At 36.4% G+C, this 27,862-nt stretch overlaps 1 protein-coding gene and 1 pseudogene across 1 annotated transcript in view; one reads left to right on the top strand and one right to left on the bottom strand.

Annotated features, from left to right (window-relative positions):
* cadm4 (cell adhesion molecule 4) overlaps positions 1 to 27,862 on the top strand; it is a 145,915-nt gene that overhangs the window by 24,036 nt on the left and 94,017 nt on the right. The window lies entirely within an intron of this gene.
* The window catches only part of LOC148977011 (uncharacterized), a 54,159-nt pseudogene continuing 32,353 nt past the window's right edge, over positions 6,057 to 27,862 (bottom strand).

Below are 27,862 nucleotides of genomic sequence, written 5' to 3'. Positions count from 1 at the left end.
TGTGAAAAAACATGTCTTCATGCCTTAAAATAGCTTAAATATAATTCTACACCCTTGCTTCATAGTAATCAAAGCACCGCCTCCACTCACTCACACCAGCTCAGAGATCCACTCGGTCAACTTTACATTAGTAAATGCTGCACAAGTGAAAAATACTGGTTTAATCCAGCCATGTTTTCACCAGAAACTGATTCATAAGAAGTTGAAGAGTGAGTTATGCGTTTTATGTATCGGCCTTCTTTACAATGTTGGACATATAATGGTTATTGATTAGCCTTTTGCTTGACTATGTTATCAAACAGCTAATGTGTTGCTATTACACAAATCATGTTCCCGTTCAGACAGCAGCAACTTTGATCAACTTCAACATCATCATAAAGCCTACATAATTCACCAGCTATATTGCTAAATATCACAATCTTTCATTTTATCTGAAAAATATACAGGGATAACCTGGCTTCTCTTGACACCTTGCTTAGTTGCTTGCCGCCCGCACATTGAAGTGATTGGTTACAAGGTAGTGATGTAAGAAACACCAGTGATCTCAAACTGCGTTTTTGAGACGGTCTTTAGATCACTGCAGTTTTAAGGAGAAAATAGTACTCATCAATGGTGTTGACTTATGAATTTGCACATGGTTTGTTTGTCTTAAAGCATATTAAAAACACCACATAGACATAAAGGATAAACAACATCAAAAACTTGATTATCATCACAAGGGGTCTTTAAGTGAAAATCTTCGGTTGTGGCACTCGAGTATGCAGCAGTTCATGTCTGCAAGCACACAGGAAAAGCAAATCAAGCCAATCAAGACATAAAATCATGACAGGAAACACAAGGCCTGTGAAACTAAAAAGGAAAGCATGTGTATGTTGCTCACTTCTCTGCGGTCAGTATCTCTGTTGTGAGACAGTCAGATTGTCACAAATAATGTCAGATTGAACAAATAATACGTAGCTAACACAATAAATTGTGACCCTGGACCACTAAACCAGTCACATGGGTAAATCTTTTGAAATTGAGATTTATACATCATCTGAATCCATTGCTTTCCATTGCTGTATGGTTTGTTAGGATAGGACAATATTTGTCAGATATACAACTATTTGAAAATCTGGAAACTGAAGGTACAAAAAAAATTGAAACATTGAAAAAAAGTTTTAAAGTTGAAATTAAAGTTGTTTATTTATGTTCATACTTGTGCTGCGTTCCCTCACAAAAAAAATGTTTTATATATTTATGGTAGGAATTTTACAAAATATCTTCACGGAACATGATCTTTACTTAATAATAATAATTTTTGGCATAAAAAGAAAAATCAATAATTTTGACCCATACAATGTATTTTTGGCTAGTGCCACAAATATACCCGTGCTATATGTGACTGGTTTTGTGATCCAGGGTCACAATTTATCAAGTTACACAATAAACTTAAACACCTCTGATTGGCCATTGCATTGAACAGATATGTCTGGGATCGGCTACATTGCTCAACACTGCCAAAGGTTGGAAATAAAAACCCTCATCGCAAACAGACATACAGTACACACTGGAGCGTTTGCCAAATATGTTTCGCCAAATCAGATGGGGCCCCTTGATTCCCCTGGGGGTCCTTCGTGGCCTCTTACCTTGCTTAGTGGTTAAAGGAACATGCAGACTTTTTGGGACTTTAGCTTATTCACCGTATCCCCCAGAGTTGGTTAAGTCCATACATACCTTTTTCATCTCTGTGCATGCTGTAACTGTCTGACACAGCCACCGCTAGCCTAGCTTAGCAAAAAGACTGGATGTAAATGGCTCCAGCTAGCAAACTAATCCCAATAAGTGACAAAATAACATAAACATTTTCCTATTAACATGTTGTGATTTGTATAGTCACAGAGTGTACAAATAACAAGGTCATATGAGACACAGCCATCTTTTAACCGTATAAATATTGGGAGCTATATTCTCAGAAGGCGAAGCACTGCTACTTGGGTGGAGTGATTACCGCACCGGCGTTGGCGTGTTCCTTTGAGGCACCACTATCTGATTCCATACCATCAAATATTCCACTGCTCCCTGATGTCACTAGAATTGAACTATTTGTTATGACTTTGTTTACTTCAGTGTGTGGTTCTCTGTTTATGGCCTATTTACAAATCCATATTCATTTGCACATCTTCCCAGCCTTGTTTGGATCATATATGTTAGATCCACTTGCAATATAATTAGGGTCAACATTTTATTATTTAATTTTATTCATCATTGCACAGATTTCCCCCCAAAATCAGTGTGAAGTGATTTTTGGAGAACAGTATGTCCTGCTCTATTAATGATTCTAGATTGCGTTTAATGATTTTATAGTGAAGAGTAAGAGTCAGCTAGAGGAGGTGGGAGGTGAATGGTTAGAGAGGGGAACAGCAGGTGTTACGGAGCTCTCAGATGGGAGATCTGATTATTATCATCATGTTGATGATGCCACTGATGAGTAAGAAGCAGCAGACAGGAAGAGAGAAAGAGAAAAGACTGATTAGAATTTGAAAAGCGACTTGATGGCCACTTCTTTTCCTCATGGGAGTGAAGCTATGTCGACCTTTCCTGGCTCCCTCTTCCTCCTCTCTCTCACACACACACACACACACACACACACACACACAGGTGTTTACTAAATCTGAACCTGTGTGCCGAACGTCAAATGCAAGACATTCTGTGACCTTTCGTTGTTGTGTGAGTGTGAAATGCATACATGTCAGCGCAGGAAGCACTCTATGAATGCCGATGAGCACACTTCCTCACTCACTATGCGGCGATATGTTTATTCAGCATCTGAATGCTCATGCATAATAATATTGTGATGCTCTGGAGATATATGTCATTATAAAACAGAAATAGTGTGTGTGAGTGTAGCTTGTTTGTCATTTGATTCTGATTCACATTCAGAGTTTGTTTCCTAGTCTGATGAGGTGATGCAGTAAATACATTGTGGAAATTTTTGAATATAATTTGGAATTAATAGGTAACTATCTATATGGAAGAAATGTGCAATGAGGGTCAAGTTGGTGACCTGAACATTGTGTCAAATGGCAATTGATCAGTATTAATGACTGATCCTTTTGCAAAGAGTGTGTAGTAGTAGCTATTGATTTAGTGAGGATGATATTCAATTTTTTTCTGGTACACTTGTTTGCGCACTTTGCGGTTTTGAATGTCTGCAAAGTCCATAAGACCGTAGCAGAAAAGAAGAGGCCAAGATGGTTTTGTTTTTAAATGCCTCTCAGAATCTATTTCCCACATCTGTTGTGCGTAGTAAAATTGGAGGGAAAAATCTTTTAACAAAAATTATTTCTCACATTTTCTGCTAAATGACCTCCCCGTTGTTTGTCCCCACCATTGGGACGCTCATAACCACATGTAAAAAACAAACAAACATACACATAAGATGTATGTCTACACATACACACACACAGCGCTTGCTTGAATTTCGGCATGGGATTGCCAAATACACACAAATTGTCAAAATACCTACCTTGGCGAATATTCAAACACAGTCAGGTCTTCATGTGACAGCAGCCGAATATACCTCCTGCCAATTTATGAGATAATATTACAAATATCCATATGACAGTTTTCACATAGGGCAGGGTTTCCCAAACTGGGGCTGGTGCAATTATTGTGGTGGGTTTGTGAATTGGTAAAAAGCTAAAAAAAATGAAATCATAAACACTTCAAAATGTAATAAATGTGATCATTAATCAAACTCTGAGAACCGTGAACATGTGAATGTTTAGTGAAAATTAATTTAATATCTCAGTATTTTAAGTACATATTTTGGGTCACAGGGGTTTGGCGAACAGAAGAAAAGTGTAGGAATCTCTGCCATAGGGTGTTCTATTTGTCATTTAAAGGGGCACTTGGCAACTATTTCAACTTAATAAAAGTGTTTAGAAATCATTTGAATGGTTCAGTAACCTGTTCTGGAGAGAATCGTGACTTTCTCTGCTCCCCCCAGCATTCCCAGGTGGAAAACCAACCTTGCAACATGGAGACTAACGTCCCGGTAAGTTCGAAATAGAAGTCTCGTGAGAAGCGAGAACGAGTGAGTTTAAAACCGCTTTATGGCAATTTACAAACTTGTTTATGGCAATTTACTGTACAAACTGGCAATTCGACATTCTATGATGCTGTCTATGATGTATTACCCACCTCGGTAGACATAGCTCCACACGGTTGGCTAGCTTTGATAATAACAAATGCACATGAGCAGCAGCAGAAAGCGGGAGGAAGTTGCCGCAACTGAGTTTTTTTTTATCAGTGTTGTGAAAATATATGCCGTAGGGGGAGCTTGAAGAGAAAACATGTGACAGCAAAAGTGAAAATCAGTGAAGAAATGACTAGAGTTGCCAAGTGCCCCTTTAAGAAGCCTTTAATATACCCTTCTCTGATGTGGACTAGAGCTCAGCCCATAAGTCTACTCTAGATTCATAGGACGACTGTTAGGTTGACATTTGAGAAAGAACTTGACTGATAACTTTGAGACCTGTTGTGTTTTCAGCAAAACCTGATTATAACCCTCTTCACACATACAGTCATTACTGGTAAATTACCTTTAAGAGATCTTATGACCTTTTCAAAAATACCAGTAAATCAGTTCTGGCAATTTTCCAGTATGAGACGTTTGAGAGTAACATTGACGCTGTGTGAACTTAGAATGACATTTACCAACATGTACGAGGTCAGAATGTGCTGACAAGAAGTCTGCTTTGGGTCAATCATAAAGCTCTTACAGAGCTGTTTATAATAATAATAATAATAATAATAATAATTATGGTCAAATTCGGCTGCTTTTAATTGTTTTTATGTAACCATGTGCTAGACAAGTGCATTTGTGTAGGCTGTTTACAGTTACAGGAAAGTCGTTCTGCTAATTTTTCGGTAATGTAATGGAACTGCTGTGTGAAAGTGGCTTATGTCTTTCTCACACACCTACACCCTTTAATTGTATTTTGGGTCCGTTAATATTTCTGATTTATTTACTTTCTCCTCTCTTTCCAGAAGACAGCATTTTTTTTTCTGTTATACTTGTTCTCTCTGTTATTGACAACTTTATAGTTGGCTATCTGTCTCATGCAGAGTGAAAGCTCTTGAATTGTGAATCGGTACAGAATTGCTGAGTGATTGTATTGTCAGGGGAAATTTCCAAGAGAAAATGTGCAAAAAACAGAAGCTCTGTTTAATTAAACTTTCATTTAATTGCAGTTACAATCTATACTCCATGCCATGACTGATTTATTAGATGGTCTGTCATAAAAATATATTTCACCATATAATTTAATGTCAAAGCAACTAATTAGAATTCCTCTGTAATGCATGCACATTTGATAAAAAGCTGCAGTCCGGCGTTTGTCGCCATCTCTGTTCGAAATCTGCAATTGCAGTCATTTGCGGAAATATCAATTTTACGGGAGTTGTTCATCCACAGTGTGGATGAACACAATGTTTGAGGAGACCGTGAGACTGTCAGTCACCACGCGGGTGTCGATACTGGCATTCAGAATCACAGATTATTCTTTTTGGAAGTATGACCAACATAAGAATTTTCACCGGAAAATGGCACACTGTAAACCCGGATAAGTTCACAGAACTCAAAAATTATTTTGTAACAGATTACACAAAAATATTTGAGTGATGTTTTTAAAAGTTTTAAGTTTACTTAAATTAAAAGTTATATTTAATGTTGCCTTAAATTATCTCAATGTTAACTTAAAAATATTGATATTTCTCAACTTAAAATTAGTGAGTAATTCACTCAAAAATTTCAATTATCTTCAGATCATAAAATGTTGGAAATACACTCAAAATTTTCACTTTTCTTAAACTCATAAAATGTCAGATATATACTTAATTTTCACTTTTCTTAAACTCATAATGTAGGAAATGCACTAAATTTCCTATAGTTTTCTACTCATAAAGTGGGATATGCACTCAACATTTACTCTAAACTAAAATCCTGATGTCAGCCAACTACACAATTTTACTCAGCTAATAATGTCAGAAAAGATGAAGTGACACCACTGTGACAATTTAGCAACTTTTTTTATTCAACAATGTGCTTTTAAAAAGACACAAAAGGAGCTTGCAAGTATTTTATCCTTCACGACAGATACTCTCAGGGCAGAAGAGGGCTGCATCAGTAGTGTTATCCGTTACGACTGTCAGGAGAGCCACTGGAGTATCGGTGAGGTCTGGACCAACTCCTGACTATAAAACACAAATAATACAAGAATGAGTTTAGCCCCTCAAGGATACAAATCATGCCAATGATCTCTAAACATTACTGACACTTAGACTACTACTAAGCTACATGTTTAAACTATTTTCTTTACATATGCTTATATCTTATGTTAGTTTCACACCTATCTGTTGGCATACTTTTTGTGGAAAGCTTTATACTTACCTTTTCATTTATAATAACTTGAGAATATCAGTTTACTTAAGAATAACAACTCAGGTCCTGGGGGCTATTCCAGAAAGGAGGTTCAACAAACTCTAAGCCTAACCCTGAACTCTGCGTTGACTTACCATGAGTTTTCAGTTGCAGAATAGCTGATATGAGTTAGGTACTCTAAAATATTATTATTATAGTATTATTATTTATTTCTCTTTTTCTGCCGGCTGGTGAAAAAAAAAAAGCTAAAACAAAGACGATTGTTCTGATCTGAGAGCACATCAGCAATGACATGTAGTCTGATATTCACTGTGCGGCCGAAGTATATAAATTGCGGACTTATGAGAGAGCGGTCTACTGTTCGGTTCAGTCCTTGTCAGGGAGTGAGAGCTCATCAAAATGAATCAAACTATGTGAATTATTTCTGCTTCAACATGATTGGACTGAAAAAGAAAGGACAGCTGCTGTCAGGCAGCTCCGTAAGACTCAGGGTTTCTTCAAGCAAATCTTTAGACTCACAACGTAAGTTACCACAGTAACAGACCCAGAGATTAAGTTAAATCTATGCTTCCTGATTGCCATGGAGAATCACAGTATCAGAGCTCCATTGATGGCTTTATACTGCTCGTGAAGCACAAGCTCAACTCAAGAGTTAACATACTCGGAGTTGAATTACCTAACTCAGATCAGCTATTCTGCAACTAAAAACTCAGGGTAAGTCAACTCAGAGTTCAGGGTTAGGCTTAGAGTTTGTTGAACCTCCTTTCTGGAATAGCCCTCTGGAATGGATAAGTCAAGAGTTTTCACATAACCTGCTTTCTGAAATACCCGCCTGGTTTTCCTATAGTTTTTGGAGAGATATGTTTAAGCTGACCGAATAGCAAGGCAAAGGGATTGATAGTGAGGACAGTACACTTACATTACAGGTCCTGAAGAACTTAAAGAATCTTCATGCAGGTAGACAGGAAGTGCACCAAGGATGAGGTCCCATCTCATATTTATATCACGTTGTTCCTAGATGGACAAAAAATATACATTACAAAAGTAATTACACAAATGCAGAACAAACACTTAAAAAAAAGAAAAGTGTTAAATAGCTCCATATTCTGATGGTGGTCTTTGCTATAGAATGGTAGATTCAGTGTTTTTGGTTCACCATTTCTTCATTAAAACATTTTTCAAATAAATTACTTTCTATTGTAAATACTTGAATAACACAAAAAAGGAAAAAAAATTAAAATTGTAAACAAAATTTCATGAATACAGACAGTAGTTATTTTGATATCTTCAAATTGAAACTGAAAGTATCTTTTAAAGGTACCTCTTTCTGATAGAATACATCTTGTCAGGATGTCTATCTCTGATGATATGACAATGTTGTTCATGGAATAATCTATTAGCCTCAGGGCAAAGTCCAGTCAATTCACTATGGTTTCTTATAGTTGACTGAATATAATCTGTAAATAATCTGTTTCTGAATCATGTTAAGTTTAAAATTCACCTGAAGGTCATAAATCCTCATGAGTTTGGCTAGCTCCTCCACTGTCTTGACAGTCTTGGTGGCCTTGTCTCTGAACGAGGTGATGAGTTTAGGCGTGTGTCTGTCCAGCTCCTTGTAGAATTGATTGCGCAGGTTAATGTTGTTGATTCGGTGAAACTCTGCAATACATGGAGAGACTTGTGAACGTATTTTTAGTTTAAGTTTTCAGTTGCCAGGTAGGAAAAACAAGGGCAATTCTACTAGGGATGAGTCAGAACCAATGTCAAAATAGAAAGTTATTTGTCATTCTTTAATTTAAAACAGGCTGTATAATGTTATCAAATAGAGAATACTTTTCATTTCAATCTGCTTTTAAAAAAAAAATCATATCAGTAAACAATTTACAAATCTCACCTATTGGCAACTGTCTGATGGCGAAACGCTGACTCTCTGTAGCACTCAAGTCCAATATCTATACACAACATGCACACAAAGATGATTAGTCAATGTTCTAAAAACATTTTTTAAACGATACATAATGACAAATTAAATATAAAAAAGTAAATTTACAGATAAAAATCCAAAATTTTCAAATCTATCAAAAACATTCATTGTACAGTAATTTTAGTAAAATGAAAAGTTAGTTAATAACAAGCACCGCATCAAAGTTGTGTGTGTGTATATGCTATTTCTGTTGATGTTTTGTTTCATTAATACTAACAAAGTATTAATAAAGGGTTCAAGTGATAAAAGCATCTAAAGAAATGGCAAAAGAATGACAGTGGAAACACAAAATAAAACCAATTGTTAATAACATTATTTATTAACATAACATTAACATACATCCTACCTGAACTTTTAAAAAAGATTCCTAGATGATCATCTCACAACCAAACACTCGAGCCTGGAAAGAAATACACACAAAGACCTTGTTGGTTTCATGATAACACACTGACATTATGTTGTTTAGCATTGTTTGATTCACGATGGCGCTGCACACAAACACACAGCCCGTCAACGTGAAATACTTACTGTTTAACGCGGACACTTACAAATAAGTAAAACGTTACTTTACATGCATTACCAGCGAAAACAACAGCCGGCAGAAACTGGGAAGCAGGGATAAGTTAACGTTACGCTTTCGGACCATAGACAGTAGGAGCGTTTCGGACTCCACGAGAAAATTCAAACTCACGGTCGTTTCTCTACGTCAATGTCCCGGGAAAACATGCATTATGTGAAATGTAGTTCTTCCGGAAACCCGCCAACTGTACACCGTTGTTAGATTCAAACATTTTTAGTTACAATTACTCGGATTTGTAAACTATTTACAACAAATATTCACTGTGCATATTATATACATGTATTCCCAGTTCCAAATGTAAGACTATTTATCGAAATTCAATTAAAAACAACAACAAAAAATTTTAGCATTACTTACCAAATCAGGGCTGATAAGACGGCGCTGATAAGACGGCGCTGAAATGACGGCAGGTCAAAGATGAGAAAACTGAGGTCTTGGTTTGAAGTGAGGGGATAAAAAATGCATTGCAAACGAATAAAAACAAATTAAACTGTAAAAACTTCCATGAAAACTTCTCCGCATGAAGGCAAATTCAAGATGGCTGACTCAGCTTTCCTGAGGCAGAGATAAGACCCACCCACCACGTCATGACGTCATGCCACTACTCCTAAACTTTTTGAGTGATCCACACAAATTAACTATCAAATTTTGAGCCCTATTCAATTAAAGTGGCATAAATGTCAACAGAGCTCAATACTTAATAGTTTGTTCAACTGCATAAGGACATTTGACTGTACTCACCTCATTAGTTATGAGCTAGTACAACTGTTAGGTTTTACAGTGCATCTGAACTAGTAAGAAACATCCACTTTTGTTCTGGTTCTTCTGACATTTCAGTAAATCTTACTGAATCACTTATCATATCACGCAAAATTATACTTTTTTCTTAAATTGTTAATGTTAACAACGTCAGCATTGGGTGACTGTCCTTCCGATATGCATCCTTGTTTTCACATGGGTCTGGTTGCAGTCTCTTTTTTTTTCTGTTGCCACTATGTCTTTTGCATTTTACAGTGGGTGAATCTGTTGTCACTGGTGATTGACGTTTAAACTTTCTGGATCCGCCATCAAATTGATAAGTTTAATTATATCAAGTGCTGTGAGAAAAGGTTATAAATCTCCACCTCCAGCATCCTCACACGCAATATAGGCTACTATAGTCGAGATCTCCTGCGGATATCCACCAGTACCACTGGAATTAAAGTCATTATTACAAGCTTACCGCTTTGAATCGAGCTAAGACAAGCAGATAAATGGCTGGTTATGTATTGTCTCTAATGTATTTTGGATCATTTTTAACCCCCAAAAAGCTACGGACTGCAGCTTTAACAATATAAACATATTTTAAGATGGCCTCTTATCTAAATGTGATAGGTAAAACAGCATGTCACATCAATCACTCTGATGCAGGCTTTCACTTCCACTTTCTCTTTGAAAGACTTTTTTGCCCCCTCTTTCAATTCTATTCATGCTTTCTCTCTCTATCTCTCTTTAGCCTTAATGGCATCATTCCAGTCTCCTTTCTCCTTCAGATTCATTTTCATTCTCTTCATCTCTTTAAAGTCTTTGCTGGAGAAAATAGCCATGACCTGAGAGATGTGGTTATGAAAGAGTGTGGCCGCTCATAGCAGTACAAGTGTTTCCTGTGTAGGAGGCCATGGAAAGTCCTGTGAAATTGGGGAAAAATGAAAGTCAGACACATTCGCCTCAGTGATTGGCTCATTTTGAGACCACTTTTGCTTTTAGTGAGACACAGAAAGTCCCCATGTTACCGCCTCTTCCATTGACCGAAGATAAGAATGAGAGAGTTAGTGGTGAAGTAATGGTGACATTAGTTTCTCATCATCTTTCATCCCTCCTTCTGTTGTCAAGGGCTCTTTCATGATGCAAGTGTGTGAAATGTTTGGCAGGATTGTGTTTTATCAGAGGCTGGTACAGTTGGGACGGCTGCCTCACATGTTCAGATGTGTATGATATGGCAACTGGTGCAACCACAAAACATGTACAGCCTGAGGTCTGACAGAGGGAGAGGAGAAAGTTTGTTTTTTTGTTCTTTTCTTTTTTTGATTCTTTTCAGCCGGAGGTCTTTAAAAAGCACCTCAGGCCTGGCAGGCGACTGACTGAAGATCTGAAAGCAGTTAGTGTTGCGATTTTCTCTCTCAGAATTGATGGGCTCTAATTAGCCTAACCAAAGTTATTACACTTCCAGGTTGTTGTTTTTGCTGTGTGAATACTTATCTTAAAATAATCAGTTATGTTGGCGTTACGAAACCAACAGTGCTTTTTAGAGTTATCTTGTGTGATAATTATCTCAAATCCTCACAGTTCAGCATAGCGAACTTTGAAAACTATCTTTTGAATACATTGTTTTGCAAGCATACCAAGTTTAGTTCATGATGTTCTAAAGTACATTGGAAACATTTTCATATAAAAATGTGTCACTTTAGGGCTTTTAAATAGAAATACTAATAGGTTGTGCTGTCTGGGCTGAAAATCTGAGGCCACTTTGAGAATCTGGGATATTTTTTTGTTCTAACTTTTCTTTGTTTTAGATATTTACTTGTATTACGGATGCACAATTAATCGCAATTTCCATGTCGCATTTAAACCGATTTGGCTTATCGCAATTTTGAAATCACAAAGGCTGCGATTGTTTATTCTGCTGAGGAGCTTATCTACAGCTTGGTAAATGCAGCTCCATTTGAAAGCACTGTGAGTTTGAGTCGAAACATGCATTTGAAAAAACAACACGTCAAACATGAGAAACAGAAGCATTTATGAGCCTTTTGCCCAAACTCACTTCATATCGACAGTTAAGCATCCTTCTGTTAGATGATGTGGCTTCTTACACAGAATAAGGCAGTCGTGTGTTTACAATCAATCAAAGCGTTTCAGTCTTCTGTTTATTCAGCTACAGCTAGCAACCGTTTTATATTGTTATATATTTTAAACCAAACGTAGGCCTAATTTATATCTGTGATGGCATCATAACATTTTGAATCTTTTGTATGTCGATTTGTTTTTCAGAACTAATTTCCATATGCTTATTATTGCATACTTTACACTTGACAAATATCAGTATCGAAAAGGGCGAGGAATAGGTCTGTGCAGGATTTCCTCTTACTGCCATTTGCAAGCAGATGAATCTCCAGGCATGGGAGAGAGAGTAGACTTTAACTCGGACAGTTTTGCATTTAAATAAGGTGTCTGCACCTTAATGATCTCAAATGACTCTGAGGCTAACCACAGACTCTCACATAGATAACAGAAAGTGCTTTTCACTCGGCCTCCCCGTTTCCTCAGCTAATCGCTTAACAACATCACAGAACACACACATGAGTAGTAGTGGATCAAGGCTAGGTGAAATTGCATTTCTTTTTCCTCCGAGGCGCTGACAGTGAAGTGTGGTCAAACACCCTCGGGCAGAAGAAACCATAGCTACTGTAACACAGCTTCTCACTTAAACAGAGAACCAACTGTCATGTTTCTCACTTAAACTGCATGTCAGGATTCACTGTGTAAGATTGTTTTGCTTCGTAGCACTAGCAATTTGCAATCATACTACAATCATCCAACCTTTCTGTTCCCATCACATAGAGTATGAGTGCTCTGTTTTCTCTCTCTTTGTTGCCTCTTCCTTGCTGTTAATTTTGGGCTTTTGCTGCTTTTATTGCTTGGAAATAGAGAAAGCTCAGAAAAAGACGAGGCAAAGAGGGGGGGATATTATAACAATAACTCACATTCACATGAACACAACAGTTCTTTAATAGTCAGCAACACAGTTACACTTGAAGGCCATCCTTGTAATGCCCTTATGCAGATATTTTCTGTGCATGTAATCAGATCTCTCATGGGGAAACCCTCATAAGCTGATTTTCAACATATTTTGAATCAGCACTAAAATCTGACAATAAATTATGATATTGTTTCTTTGGGTCACACTATTATTTTAATTTTCAGATGACAATTAAGTTAATTGTCAATAAAATATCTTTGTTGATATTAGATGGTATTAGTAGATTAATGGCTGCTGATTATCCAGCTTTTTCATCACAGGATTAAATTTAATGACAATTTATTATTATTTCATTATTTCACATATTTGTTTTTATTGTGTTTTTGGTCAAATATACAGTATTGGTGAGCATAAGAGACTTCTTTCAAAAACATAAAAATTATCCCAAACTTAACTGGGTTCAAAATTAATGGGAGTCTTCAGAACAGGCTTGTCCTAGTCGTCACCCTGACATGACAGTGCATAGAGATAATTAGCCTAAAATGTAAACTACTTGTTATTTTATTTGAGCTTTCTATCCATTTGCTAAAAGGTATTCATCAGTTGTAGTCTAAATAGTTTAAAATAGGCTGAAAATATTTAACTAATATGCAAATTCAAGTTTTACCCGAAACATTTATTCAACATTTAGATTTAGATTGAACATTTAGATTTAGGTTTAAAGTTTAGATTTAGATTTAACATTTAGATTTAGATTTAACATTTAGGTTTAACATTTACATTTAGATTTAACATTTAGATTTAGATGTCTATTTAAAATATCTACGTTGACAAATATTGTCGTAAATGTGCTAAAAAGTTACCGGCAAAAGTTCATACCAGTTTTTAAAAAAATTGTTTGAAGCTAAATGTGAAAAAATGTTATCAAAACTAGGGCTGTCAAACGATTAATCGCGATTAATCGCATCCAAAATAAAAGTTTGTGTTTACATAATATAGGCTATGTGGGTGCACTGTGTATAATTATACACATATATATATATATATATATATATATATATATACACACACACATGCTTGTACATATTTAAGAAATATTTTCATGTATAACTGTATATAGATATATAATTTCTATTATATATAAATATTTTATACATAAGTAATATTTTTTTCTTAAACATGCATGTGTGTAATTATATATATACAAAATAATTATACACAGTGCACCCACATATATTATGTAAACACAAACTTTTATTTTGGATGCGATTAATCACGATTAATCGTTTGACAGCCCCAATCAAAACAATCAAAATGTTATTATCACGCTGTTATTTTCAGCTTGAGCCGCTTGACAAACGGCGCCCCATATTAGCGCATGTTGAAATTATTTGCCAAAATGCGTTTTCTACAATGAAAATATTGTACAGTACCCTATCAGACAAGGTCAAGTTTGCTGAAGTGCATTTAATTTAGGCTATTTAATTATTTTTGTCCCTGCGGATGACAGGTGCGTACGGCTTTAAAAATTGGTCAAAAACGTTGGTGCGGATGGACGGCGGAGAGGATGATGAGTTTTGTGATGCAGTTGCGGATTAAATAACAGCCCATCCGCGCATCTCTATTGGACGCCCTGCTCTCTGAAATATCCGCTTTGGCCCTCATAACTTCCATTCTCACAGCTGCCATATTACATTTTCGCATTGTATCTTTTTGCAAGTGGTCCATCTCCTTCCTGTTTTACTGTCTCTGACCGAGTTAATGAGGAGATCAATCTACTCGCTAACTCTCACAACTTCTTTTTCCACACTTGACGACCGCCCCTCTTAAGATGACACATGTTTCCCCTCTCTTTCCTCTCACTGTTCTCCATTGCCTTCTCACTTTCTTTGATTCCATTTTCCACTCTGGTTGTTCATCCGTCACACACTCTTTCTCTGGCGGTGCTGTAGCTCTATAGTGTCTTGCTGCTGTGTGGTTTTAGGGAGATAAATCCAGATGGCCAGCAGCGCAGATCACTGGGGCTGATAGTTCAGGCGGATTGGCCCGTTAATTGGTGCTCTGAGCCGGATCTCCACTGGGAAGAGTTGAGATCTTGAGCCGGTCTTTCACTCTTCTGCTTTGTCTGTTGTTGAGGGGATAATGTCAAGGTGGTCTGGTCATACATAGAACAACCAAACCCCTTTTTAAAGTTCATGTTTATATATGCAATACCATTGCCTTTTCTGTTATCAAAATTGTCGGCACACTGCAAAATTAATGTTCAGAAAAATGAGAAGGAAATATCGGCACAATAATGCATGAAAATAGTTTCCCAAATAGGAAAATTGGCTTACTCAATCATTATGCAATTTTTGCCACTTAACTAATAAGGTTATACTCATTCCATTATAATTTTCTGTGCTGAGTCAACCTCTTAAACTCAGCACAAAAATATATATTTCTTGAGCAAGAGTGGACAGACATCTAATGAGCATTCGAAATGAGGAAAGGAACAGTTCAAAAGCTATTGTAGGTGACATTAAATATGTTTAAAGGCACTGTTAAGCTTAAATACATGTTAAATACATGTAAATGCATTGAGTAAATGCATGTACTCAAGGTTAAATACATGTCATACATCACTGTCGAGGCAAATTATAGTCCAAGTCATTATACAAGCTGGATGAAGCCAAGCTGTTCAGTCATTTTTCTAAAAAAAACCCAGCTTTGATTCCAGTCAGACTAAAGCTTATAAAAAGACAAATTATTGTCTGACTGGAATAGAACTTTAAAGTATATTTAAATGTACAGTACTTACTGACAATGTTCCTGCATCTCATACCGTCATCTGTTTAAAGATGCAGAAAAACAAATGCTTTTCTACTTGAGCCCACGTAATATGATTGTCACTACAACTTCGTAGGCTACTACTGGAAGCTTTTCATACGTTTTTTTAGTTGAAGAGACCTGTTTTTTTATGGGACAGAGAAAGAAAGACGTACAGCATTTGTTGTCTTATTTCAGAATCAAGAGGATTCTGCTCTGTAGGAGTTCTGCTCTTGACTGGCACAGTAGGGAGAGATGAGCGAGAGGCCAACAAAGCAGAAATGAAATAAACTCAACCTCACATATATACTTTTTCTCAGACATTCACTCATAGACACATTTGTAACTTCCCTGTAACTGTTCAATCCATGAAGCTTATTGGTTTGGAAATAAAAGTCAAGTTGGGCTCCTGACCTATACTCCTGATCCGTCAGACAACTTAATGCCAAAGTCTGGCTCAATGAGATTTGCAGCGATCCATGATCATCATTGATTACTATTAGGATCTTGAGTGAGGCATTTAACCCTTGGATGCACTTGGGGGATTGTTCCTTTTCATACTGTAAGTGTATTGTAATTATAGGATAAATGTGTAAGTTGATTGCTAGGGAAAATGACTAAGGGTAAAACTAATGATTATGATTGATTGATGTATATTTTTTTTAATTAGTTGATTAATCCTATGGTTAACTTATTAAACATAACGTCTTCAATTATCTTTCAACATGTTATTCCAAAATTATAATCTCATAAACATGTTTGAAAACCCAAGTGTGTTCAATTAAAAGGGGTATATCAGTAATACAAATGTCCATGAATATGATTTATTTCAGTGGCTACTACTACTAATAAGGATAAACAGACTCATTCCATGCAAATCGACGCATTTACCTAATCAACGTGATTGATTGATCTAAACGTTGTAAATGTTACATTTTAGCTTTATTGCAAAACTGAATTCAGAGTGGGTGTATAAGGTATATAATGTACCATTCAAAAAAGCCCACTACTTAAAAAAAAAAAAAAAGTGAATCGTGCATACAAATTAAAGGGCAGCTGATTAAACTGGACATATATAGATTGCAGTTTTAATATTTGACATTTTTAGCATCCGTTCAAACAATAATTAAAAACAACTGGTCAGTCTAAATTCTTAACTGCGTTTCTTTGTGTTTGGTGGGCTTCTCAAACTAGGGTCCCTTACCCCTAATGAATGAAAGTTCATTCTGGAATACCACTTTAATATGTCTCTCATATGGCTCTAATATCAGTGTTTTTATCCCAACTCAGAGCACCTGAGCCAAAACAACTAGCCTATTGGGCAAGTTCAATATCTTCAATCATTACACCAGTTTAAATATAAATTATCATTGAAAACTGACTTTTCCGTATTAAACCAACATTGAAACTTTTTGTCATTTTTGGTTTAGGCACAGTCCTGGGGGTCTTTATTAGGAACCAATTTAGTATGCCTTCACTAAAGTTTGAACCCAGTTCAGTCATGCTCCCTACGGCAGCAGTCAAGTAGTGTGTGCTTCCCTTCTGAAGCAGAATCTTTAAACTCAGTCACCTTCAATCAATCGAAGCCTGTATTGGACTTCTCCCTATGGGGCATTTAGACAGGAGAGGAGGAATGGAGGAGAGAGAAAGTGCTGGTGAGGAGATTTAAAGAAGCAAAGTTTGCCCCAGTAATCTTTGGTAATGGTTTGATTTGGTTGCTCTTATAGCTGGAGTGGTCATTCCGTGCCAGTAATCTGAAATAACTTGTATAGAAGTGTCACACACATTCAGGCTTTAATTTAGGAGCCTGAAAAAAAGTTGTATTTGATAACTATTATTTGATTCTAGATATTTATTTGTTCATACTCATTTGTCCTTCAGATTACTGTTGTTGTCTTACGCCGAGATTGCTGACAATAAAAGCGAATTTTTTAATTTAGTTATGTTTAGTTATTATTTAAAGACTATAGTATTGATATTTTGAATAATTTATTATTTTTATTCAAGTTTACTTTGTTGTAGAAATGGTTGTCATAACTATTTTTTTAACTACCAAAGCAATATTTTCCATCTAATTTCATCTAAAATGTCTTTTTAAATCTAAGTTCTATTACATTTGATTTAAGTTAATACAAACTGAAATAGTTATCAACTATAACCATAATTATTAGTTAACAATAACTGAATTGTATACAATTTTAATATTGATTATAACACTGCAATAACATGCTAATAACGATCATGTTATTTGGGATTCGGACAGAATTTTTTTTTATAAGTGCATCCCTCATGTAAGTGCAGTCTGTGTCCTCTAAGACACAGGATACAGTTGTCGACCACACTTCCAGAAGGCTTGTGTGAGCTAGATGAATGAGGCAAATGTGTGCAAGAGATTTGAAACTGTAACAATGAGACTCTATTAATCTTTCTGGATGAAAGTCACGGGCCACATCCTCTACTCTTGCCTGCTGCGTTTCATTGATGTCCTCCTACTGAGCGGCACCGTGAGATGATGTAATGCTCAATCTGTCCATAAATATTGCCTGATTGAATTGATTTCGGATGGCATGGTACCTTGTGGTTTCGTGTGCGGCTGCAGGGTATTGCAGTGACCATGATACACATGGCCTACAGTAAATTACTCTCTGACAGGTAATCATTACACACACCACTGTTCCATCTGAGCAGCTGATCACTTTATTTAAATCTCCATGAATTGTAGCATCTATTTAACTGTGGGTGAGTAAATGAGTTCATAGAGACATGACATGAAAGGTTTTGAGCGAGACATATGTCTATTACGGGGTTGGCGACTATCAGGATCATGATGGATGTAATTTAATATAATTGGTAATGGTCTATATCAATATCTCAATAGTATAAATATAAAACTTTATGAATGAGGTGAGGTGAGTACTATTATTACAGACTATATTTGTCCAAAACCAATATACAGAAACTATTTTCAGTTGTTATTTTTTCTGATACAGTGACATGAGAATTTTTGTTGCAGTATGTTATCATAAAAATCATCATTATGCATTAAGATTATTAAGCTTAAGTCAAGATTTAACGCATGGATAGCTTATTATGCATACAACATGATATTACTGTTTTATTACTTTATTTGTGCACTCTAATGCCGGAGGCTTTTATCAATAGACCTGATATTAAAAAAAGAAAGCTGATTAAGTGGAAAGAGTGAATATCGGTGTAAAAACATTGGTCAGTCGAGAATAATCTTAAAGGGTTAGTTCACCCAAAAATGAAAATTCTGTCATTATTTACTCACCCTCATGTTGTTCCAACCTCGCAAGACCTTCGTTCATCTTCAGAAAACGAATTAAGATATTTTTTGATGAAATCTGAGAGCTGGATCACTCCTCCATACTAGTCTATAGGCTTCTTGAGCGTATGGACTAGTATGGAGGAGTGCTTCTAGTGTAATTACGTAGAGCTACGTCACACATAGGCTCACTATTGGCTGACGCTGGTCATGTATGTGATGCGCGTGACGTACAACAACAGATTATACGCTGTTAAACTAGTAACCTGACTCGAGGCCCAGAGATAAGGAAATGAATATTTAAAATGAAGTCGTTATTTATTGATTAATTTATTTTCGCACAAAATTGTTCTCGTCGTTTGATAAACTTAAGATTGAGCCACTGTAGTCACTTGGACTATTTTAACGATGTCTTTAATAACTTTTCGAGGCTGGCAAGTTTTAATCCCTCAAGAAGCCTATGGACTAGTATGGAGGAGTGATCCAGCTCTCAGATTTCATCGAAAATATCTTAATTCGTGTTCCGAATATGAATGAAGGTCTTACGGAGTTGGAACAACATGAGGGTGAGTAAATGATGTGACAGAATTTTCATTTTTGGGTGAACTATCCCTTTAAAGGTATACACATATTTCTGTCATTAGCCATTTTATACTATATGCCATTCAGCCTTAGTCCAGGTATGGAAATGGTATGGGCGTGATTGTGCTTTGACAGTCATAAAGAGTGGCGGCAGCAACAGCGAATCAATAACGGCCCTCAGCACGGCCCTGACAGACAGATGGCAAATTGAAGTGTAGTGTGGCTGCAAGACAAATCGACACAATCAGATCTGCAGGAGAAGAATGGCTGTTAGGAACAAATGCACACACGCATTCAGTTTCACAGAAGATGGGCCCAAGACAAATAATGTAATTCATTCAGTGGCAGGGAGATGGAAAGCAACACAGGAGCCATGACGGGGAAACTGAGAGAAAGTCATTATAGGAGAGAGATGGTGGATGAGATACAGTCAATATTAAAACTATACTTTTATTCGTTCTTGGATCACACTTTCTTCTCGGTCTGTCGCCCCACTGTTTCCTCTCACGGTCTGCCATCAATTTTTTACAGCCAATCTGCCTCTTGGACCTGATGCTTTTGTCCCCAGTTCTGCTTTTTTTTGTCTGAAGTGGGTCTGCTCTTTTGTCCAAATAGATTATCATGAAAATGCAACTTAATAGCTGAGAAGGACTGGCATTGCAATGAAAAGAAGAAATCCTATTAATCTATTGCTTATGTTGTTGTAGGTATCGCTACAGTTAAGAAATGAAATGTTCTTAATGTGGTGCTGAAAAGGTTAATGCTACCCTCAGCCTAACCGATAGTATAAACAAATGTGAGATTGCTGAAGCGACCATGCATTTTTAGCTTTCTTCAATGTTTTTGAGCTCTTTTATCAAAAACGTAGAGGATGTTTTATTGTGTTTCACAGTACTCAAGCGCTCCGCTCTACTGAGCTACTGAGTTTGCCATGTCAGATGCAAACTTCAAAATATATCCGTTTGCAAATCATGCACTTTGGTCATAGTTTCACTGTGTATTGTATTAGTAAATACACTTTGTATTGTGTAAAGAACTGCGTAAAAAGTCTTCATTTATTGATCATTTTCCCTTTAATCATACGTAATTTCTGTGAAAAGGAAGGAAGGTTTTTGGCATTTTTCAAAAATGTAGATATAGTTTTTCCAACGACTACATTCCGAAGATGAGTGAAGGTGAACTGACTTGAAAGGGACACGACAAGAGAATACCCAGATGACCTTCTGTGCAGCCAATGGACACTTTACTATCCCATGAGGCAATGGGAGGGGAGAAATCAATAGTGGAGAGGTGCAATTTGTCTGAAATCATAAGTCATGGCGGATGTAGTAGGTAGTGGACCACCGAAATTGATTTTTTTGATGGCTGATGCTGACATATTATTTCATTTAATAAATAACAAATGCTGAATTTAAATGATTATTTTACATATTTACTAAATCATAAAGTAATCAGCAAAAAAAAAATAAAATAAATATTTGGACGATTAAAAAAAACAACCTGTAAAATAAACAGATTTATACATTAGAAAGCAACATTCTGTGGTCCTATTATAGTGTGTTTCACAAAGACAGCTGGCATTCTCACTGCAAAATTAAAGTCCTGATGCTGTCAATATAAAAGTCTTTCTTCCGACACTTTATTGCCCAAACTGAACTTATCAGGTGATGCTGATAATTAAAAATGGTCAACTATTGACTTACATAGGTCTAGCGGTCGACCACTAGTAGTATGGCATATTACACAGATGCAATATATACTTAGAAAACATGCTTTTTGACAGTCGAGAAGTAATTTCTTTTGGGTGCAGCTCATGTTTGCCCCCTCTTCTTGTTTTGGGACAAAAAGTAGACATGTGAAAACATGTCCATCTCTATCTCATCCACTCCCTCTTTCTGTCTCATTGGCCCTTATGGGCTTTTCCATCCATCTTTTGCTTTCTCACTCATCGTTGCCATCTTGTTTTTCTGCCACTTTTCCCTCAATGTTTCTCAATTTCGGGTGGAAAGTTGCTGTTGTGGTAGTCTCTCCCTTATTCTGTGATTCAGCCAGAGCTTATCTTTTATAAACACTCTGCTCGTCTCCCTATCCCCCTTAGCGCGCGCGCGCACACACACACACACACACACACACACACACACTTTCACTTTTCAGTCCTCTTGCTTGATTTATGTTGACCCCCTCAAGCTAATGAAAAATACAGAAAAACAACCGCAGCGCAACATTAAATCAGCCAAGACTTCAGCTGTCATGGTGGAGCCGCCACATTTATTTGTCTTCTTGTGTCTCGAACAGTTGATGTTAATGACAAACCTCAAGTGCTTTGCAGCTCCACTGCTATTATATTCATCTCTGTCCGTCATCTTTGTGGAAATTGCATCGACTTCTGAAATGCATGTTACTTGGGGAGATTTTGATGTGGCACGTCCCCCGATGTCAATTCAGCCTGGACTGGTTGGCGCGTGGTGTCTGTTTTCAAGCTATCATTACCAGGCCATTCCGCTATGGTTGAGAAATAGCTATGACAAATGAACAGTTAGGGGTCAGAGCGTACTCAACTTCACAGCGCAATGCCGAGCCCCTTATTCCCCCACGAGGATGAATCAGACATGCTTTGAATGAAAGGAAAGCAAAGAAGGAGGGATGCGAAATAAAAAGCTTTAAATTATATCACTACGCTCCCTTCAAGCAGACAGAATTAAATGAAAGAGGGAGAAATTTCGTCATTATATAGTTGTTGGAAGCCATGCGATTATAACAGTTATGCCTAAGCCTAATGTTGGGATTTTATTTCTTTTTAATTTCTCGATTCGTTGCATGTGTTTGATCACAAACAGCGATTTCCTGTAATTAAAAGTTGAGTCTGGCATTGTGTAATCGGTGTGCCTCGGTTATGACCTGTTGAGTAGCTTGTGTATTCCATCTGTACAGTCAACACAATAATAAAAGAAAACTATTTTAAGAAACTAATTTTAAACTTGCCCCTTTTTGTTGAAAAGTATCTAGAAAAATAAATCTTGAAAACATTTGTATACATCTTAATCATTATTTTCAAAAAAGCTTTTAAATGTTTTTAACCCTATAATGCAAGAAACCAAAAACATACACAAATACATAAGGGGGTCAAAATGACCTGCATTGGAATAAAGAAAAAAAAAAGAAAAGTGGTGTCCTATTTATGAAATAATTAATGATGATACTCAAATGTTTTAATATATCAGACATGTTTATTTGTCCACTTTCCTTATCTATTTATATGTGCACAAATGTATTCTTTTGAAAATGCAATTGTACAGTCGTGGTCAGAATTATTGGCACCCTTGGCAAATATGATCAAAGAAGGATGGAAATAAATCTGCATTGTTTATGCTTTTGAACTTTTCTGCTTTTGAAAGTTCTGAAGTATATTTCCCTTCATATTTACATTTTTGTTAGCACACCAGAGTGACTAGGAACATGAAATTATCCAGCCACGACTTCCTTTTTCTCTGGAGTATAAATATGAGGAAACACAAAGGGCCACTTTCTCTTAATCATCCATCACACTATACAAAGAATATAGTTCTGATGTGCAACAAAAGTTGTTGAGCTTCACAAAATGGATATGTGAAATATAATTGGCTGTAAGAAAATAGCTAAAGCAGTGAATATTCCCATTTCCACCATCAGGGATGAAGTTCCAATTAAGAAGTTCCAATCAACAGGAAATGTTACCAATCTGCATGGAAGAGGACACGTGTCAATTGTCTTAATGCTCAGTGAGAACGGTAGTTTGAGTGCCCGAAGACTCTCCTTGGATCACAGCTGGAGAATTGCAAAAAATAGTTAAGTTTTGGGGCAAAAAAAACAAAAAAAAAACATCAGAACTTACTGCACATCACAAGTTGTTTAGGAGGGTTTCAAGAAAATTCCTCTGCTCTCATCCAAAAACAAACTCCAGCACAGGGATAAATAGCACACCATCTGTAGGATTAAATATACTGCCGTATTTCTTTAATTAAGAGGCTTTTTTCTGTTGATGTCGTTGACATCTTGTTCAGAGACATGGCATCATGGATTCTATCAAATACCAACAGATACAAATCAAAACCTGACAACCTCTGCTAGAAATCTTTTAATGGACCATGGTTGGATCTTCCATCAGGATCAAAAATCTAAAATGGGTCACTGAGCAAAAATGAAGGTTCTGCATGGTTATAAGTAATGAAAGGGTGCCATTCATTGTGGCCAATTAGAGAAAAAATGACGTCATAATGAGACCCCCCATTCTCATTATGACTCTTTTATAAAACATCAAAAGGATAATGGAGATTTTTTTTCACAGGCTTCTTTGTTCATACTTACCTAAAGGTGCCAATAATTCTGAGTCTGACCAGGACTGTACTTTTTCTTTGCAAACTAAACTAATTTGGATCCAATGCAGAGTAGATTTGAGTCTTAACCTTTACTCCTCACATTTATCACAGACCATGCGAAAAATATATTTTCAGACAGAGACATAACCTTTCACATAAGATGAAGAATAACTTTTCCAAGAATAACTTTTTTTTTTTTTTTTTTTGCAGAGTTTGCACCTCTTCCTTTGTTTGGGCCTTCAGCTGTCCTTTGCTATAGCCTCCTGTTCTCTACTCCTGTACTTCATCTAAAATTGCATCTATACTGTCTGAGTAGGTTCTACATTTGAGAACTTGTAGAACCTACTCTTTCTGAATGTACTCCTTTGCATTTTTATGTGATATATAGTGAGTTGTCATTTCCCTGTCATTCACAACACCTATCCAATGGTCCCTAGATAGTAGTGTCCATTGGAGGTGACCTTCAGTATCATGGCAGATAGTAGGCCATCTGGATACTGTTTTTTGCCCACAGTTTTATGAAAACTGTCAATTCAGATTCATTAAACATATTGATTTTCATCTGAGATATGTGTCACAAGGTTGGTGTGGCAAATTCTTGGCTCAGAGCAAAACAATCACAACATATTTGTAAGTAATTCATAAAATTTCAAGAAAATAGATATTATTATCGACAAAAAATAAGTCAATTTCCTAAGTCAATTTGAACCCCTTAATGCATTGGGGTAGTGATACATTCTTTTGTTTCCCCATTCTGTGACCAAGAAATATGTAAATGACTTTGATGAGGGTCAGAAGCAAGTTTTTATTGAAAAATCAAACAAATGTTTTTATGGACAAAATATTTAGAAAATATCCACATGCTGGACAAATATAATAAATTATTAATCTGTAAGTATTGATTGCAAAGTCAAACTATTTTTCAGCCTGAACTACCATGCCTTGTCATAAAAAGTTCAAATGATCTAATATTTCAAAATTTTGAAATGTCATGAGGGGTTGCAGGGATTCCTTTGTAGCATGATATCATTTCCTGTGTTTTTGTCCTGCATGTTTAATGCACCATATGTCTTTGATGTGGTGGACAAAATCTTTTCAAATGCCAATAAACAGCTATTCATTATTGTAAATTTAAAAAAAAAATAGATAATAAAAACAAAACCTTTTAAAATATCCTTTTAATTAGGCTTTTTAAATATAAAATCATGCAGGTATTTTAATTAACTCAACTTTTATTTTTTTGACTTTTTGCCCCTCTAAAATGTAAATTATTTTTAGTTCAGAAATTATTTTAAATAAATTATTTAAAGCTGCAGTCCGGCATTTTTCCGCTTTGTCGCCATCTCTATTTGAAATCTGCATTTGCAGTTATTCGCGGAAATATCAACTTTACGCAACACCCTCGACACGGCACATTGTGCTCCAGCTCCTTATTGGCCAAATTGATTAATTCAGGTGTGCCTGACCTCAGTAGTCATGGCAACAATAATCAGACACACCTGAATTAATCAATTTGGCCAATAATGGCAGACAGGAAACAAAGCGCTGTCTAAAGTCTTATTTTAAAGTCTTAAATTAAAGTCTTCAGCGCTGGCTGAAGTTCAGGAAGTAGTGCAGCTGTGCATAAAGCCAATTTGTTCTGAAATTGTTAATGTTAACAACGTCAATTATATACCTTCAACATCCTTACATGCAGTATAGCTTATACTAGCCGAGACCCCTTCTTTACGTGTACAGATGTGACGTAATGACTCAAAGACATGCACGAATCTCCCGCGGAAATCCATCATTACGACTGGAATTAAAAACATTATTACAAGCTTACCGCTTTGAATCATCCAAGGCAAGCAGATAGTATTGAACACTGGCTGGTTATATATTTTCTCAAATATGTATTTTGGGTAATTTTTAACCCCCAAAAAGCTACAGACTGCAGTTTTAAGATAAATGTAAATTTTCTCTCCAAATTTAACACATGCAAAAAAAAAAAAAAAAAACAAAAAAAAAAGACTCCTGTTATTAAAAATCAAGTCTAGTTAGTACATTCCATAATGGGAATACCTGTCAAGTAGCAAGTTGCATATATGTATTTACATTTGTGCACTGAGCCATCCCACATGTGAAGTTTATAGACCGAACAGAATCTATTATCTTGTCAGGGTATGTATTTGTGTACTAAAGCCTGACTGTGAAATGTCCTAGTGGGAGTTTACTGGCGTGGTCATTCGTTTTGTTGTTTGTATGATGAAATGGAGTTTATGCATGTGTAAGCCCGTTGTCTTTGATACAGTCTGTCTGCATGGACACATTTGTGTTTAATGCAAAATAAAAGCGCATGTATCCATATAGTGTCCCCACAGGCACAGCAAATGTGTGAGCGAGCGACTGCAATCGAATTAAAATGTGCATTTGTGTCAGTTCAAGGTAACTGCCCTGAGGATCTGTGAGTATCACTTACTGTATGTAAACGAGCCATTTATGAACTGGTTTTATTGGTGTCGCACCTTTTTATCATATTTCCATCAGGTGGCATCGGGAAGCACACTTGTGTGCGACGTGCACCTGTGGCTTTGTTTGTGTTCCTTTGAACAGATATTGAATAGATCATTTCGTCTTTCTATAGATAAAAACAGCTTGTTTACTGAACAAATTCACCATTGAGCAACAGAATCCGCACTCACTTTGAGTGCGTTGCTTGTCGGAGAACTAAAGCTGAGGGCAAATTATCACCCGCTTTAGTCTTTGTTCTCAGCAGGGTTAGACCTAGTCTTTGCACTTTGTATAAAGCACCGTTGGAGGACGTTCAAACGTATTAGCTGTGTGCACCGGTTCTTCTCTTAATATTTAATGTAATCGTGCTTTCTGAGAGCCAGATGTAATTACCGCCCTGCCTCGCGCTATAACTCAGTCATCTTTCTGAGTGCCACTGTTATTTTTAGATTTTATTAATGATAATTTCCTCCGACACAAACAGTGCCCTTTCTCCACCTCATTTCCTCTACTCCTCCTCCTCCTCCTAGTTTTTTAGCCTTTTTCTTTAAAGAGAAGTGGTGATATTAAGCTCCATTTTCTCTGGGATTTGGAAGCGGATCAGGGAAATTGAAGTGCGTGGATACAAACAAGAGTAAGGCGTGTTGTACAACTCACTCTCTGTATCTCTCTCTCTCTCTCTCTCTCACACACACACACACACACACACACACACACACGGTTTTGCTGTCTTTGTGGGGACTCTCCATAGGTAATGATTTTTATACTGAATAAACGGTATATTATAACCTCGCCTAACCCTATCACAGAAAACTTAAATTTTTTTTGTTTATTTATTTATCCATTTTCTGCCAATGCAGGTGATTTCAGGTTTACTATCCTTATGGGGATATTTGGTCGCTACAATGTAATACACACACACACACACACACACACACACACACAATAAGTGAGCAAGCTGCAGCATCAGAGAAGCATTATTGGCATGACATTTATGACACAATCTCTCTCTGGTCCAGTACAGCACCTTTCACTTCTTATTTTGGTCAACTTTTGTCTTTTTCTCTTTCATTCCAGGGAAATAAAAGCCTAAATTGTTTCTCCTTGACAGCTGTAAGATAAAATGGAGAGCAAATTGAGACTCTTTTATTTAGGTCACCTTCTTCTTAGATGTTTCTAGCCAGAAAGATCACTGTAATCTGGCAAGTTTTAAAACTGCTGAGATACTTCGCTATGAACTCGAACACACTCAAAAAAATTCTATGTTGGCTTTAATTACATTTTTTTTGTCAACAGATTCCACGTAATTGGATTATGTTAAACAAACATAATTTGTTCATGTAACTTCAACATAATGGAATTAAGTCATTTTAAATTACCCAATTTAAGTAGTCTCAATGTGAATTTTTAAGGCTTCCTGACATGATTCAAAGGCATTTTATTATATTCCTTCATCCATTTATATTTCATTTGATTCAGTGACATTTAATTAAATTGATAGACTTTAGCTAGCTAGCAGTAGCACATATTAGTATCTTGAATGTTAAGATTTGCATGCAAAATAATCAAATCATTTGACATGCAAACAAAATGCTCCACTCTTCTCCACAATGG

Source organism: Pimephales promelas, chromosome 12 (assembly GCF_988280905.1).
Source record: "Pimephales promelas chromosome 12, fPimPro1.hap1.1, whole genome shotgun sequence".
Taxonomy (NCBI): domain Eukaryota; kingdom Metazoa; phylum Chordata; class Actinopteri; order Cypriniformes; family Leuciscidae; genus Pimephales; species Pimephales promelas.
Note: the sequence above shows the minus strand (reverse complement) of the source record. Positions and strands in the feature narration are given on the sequence as shown.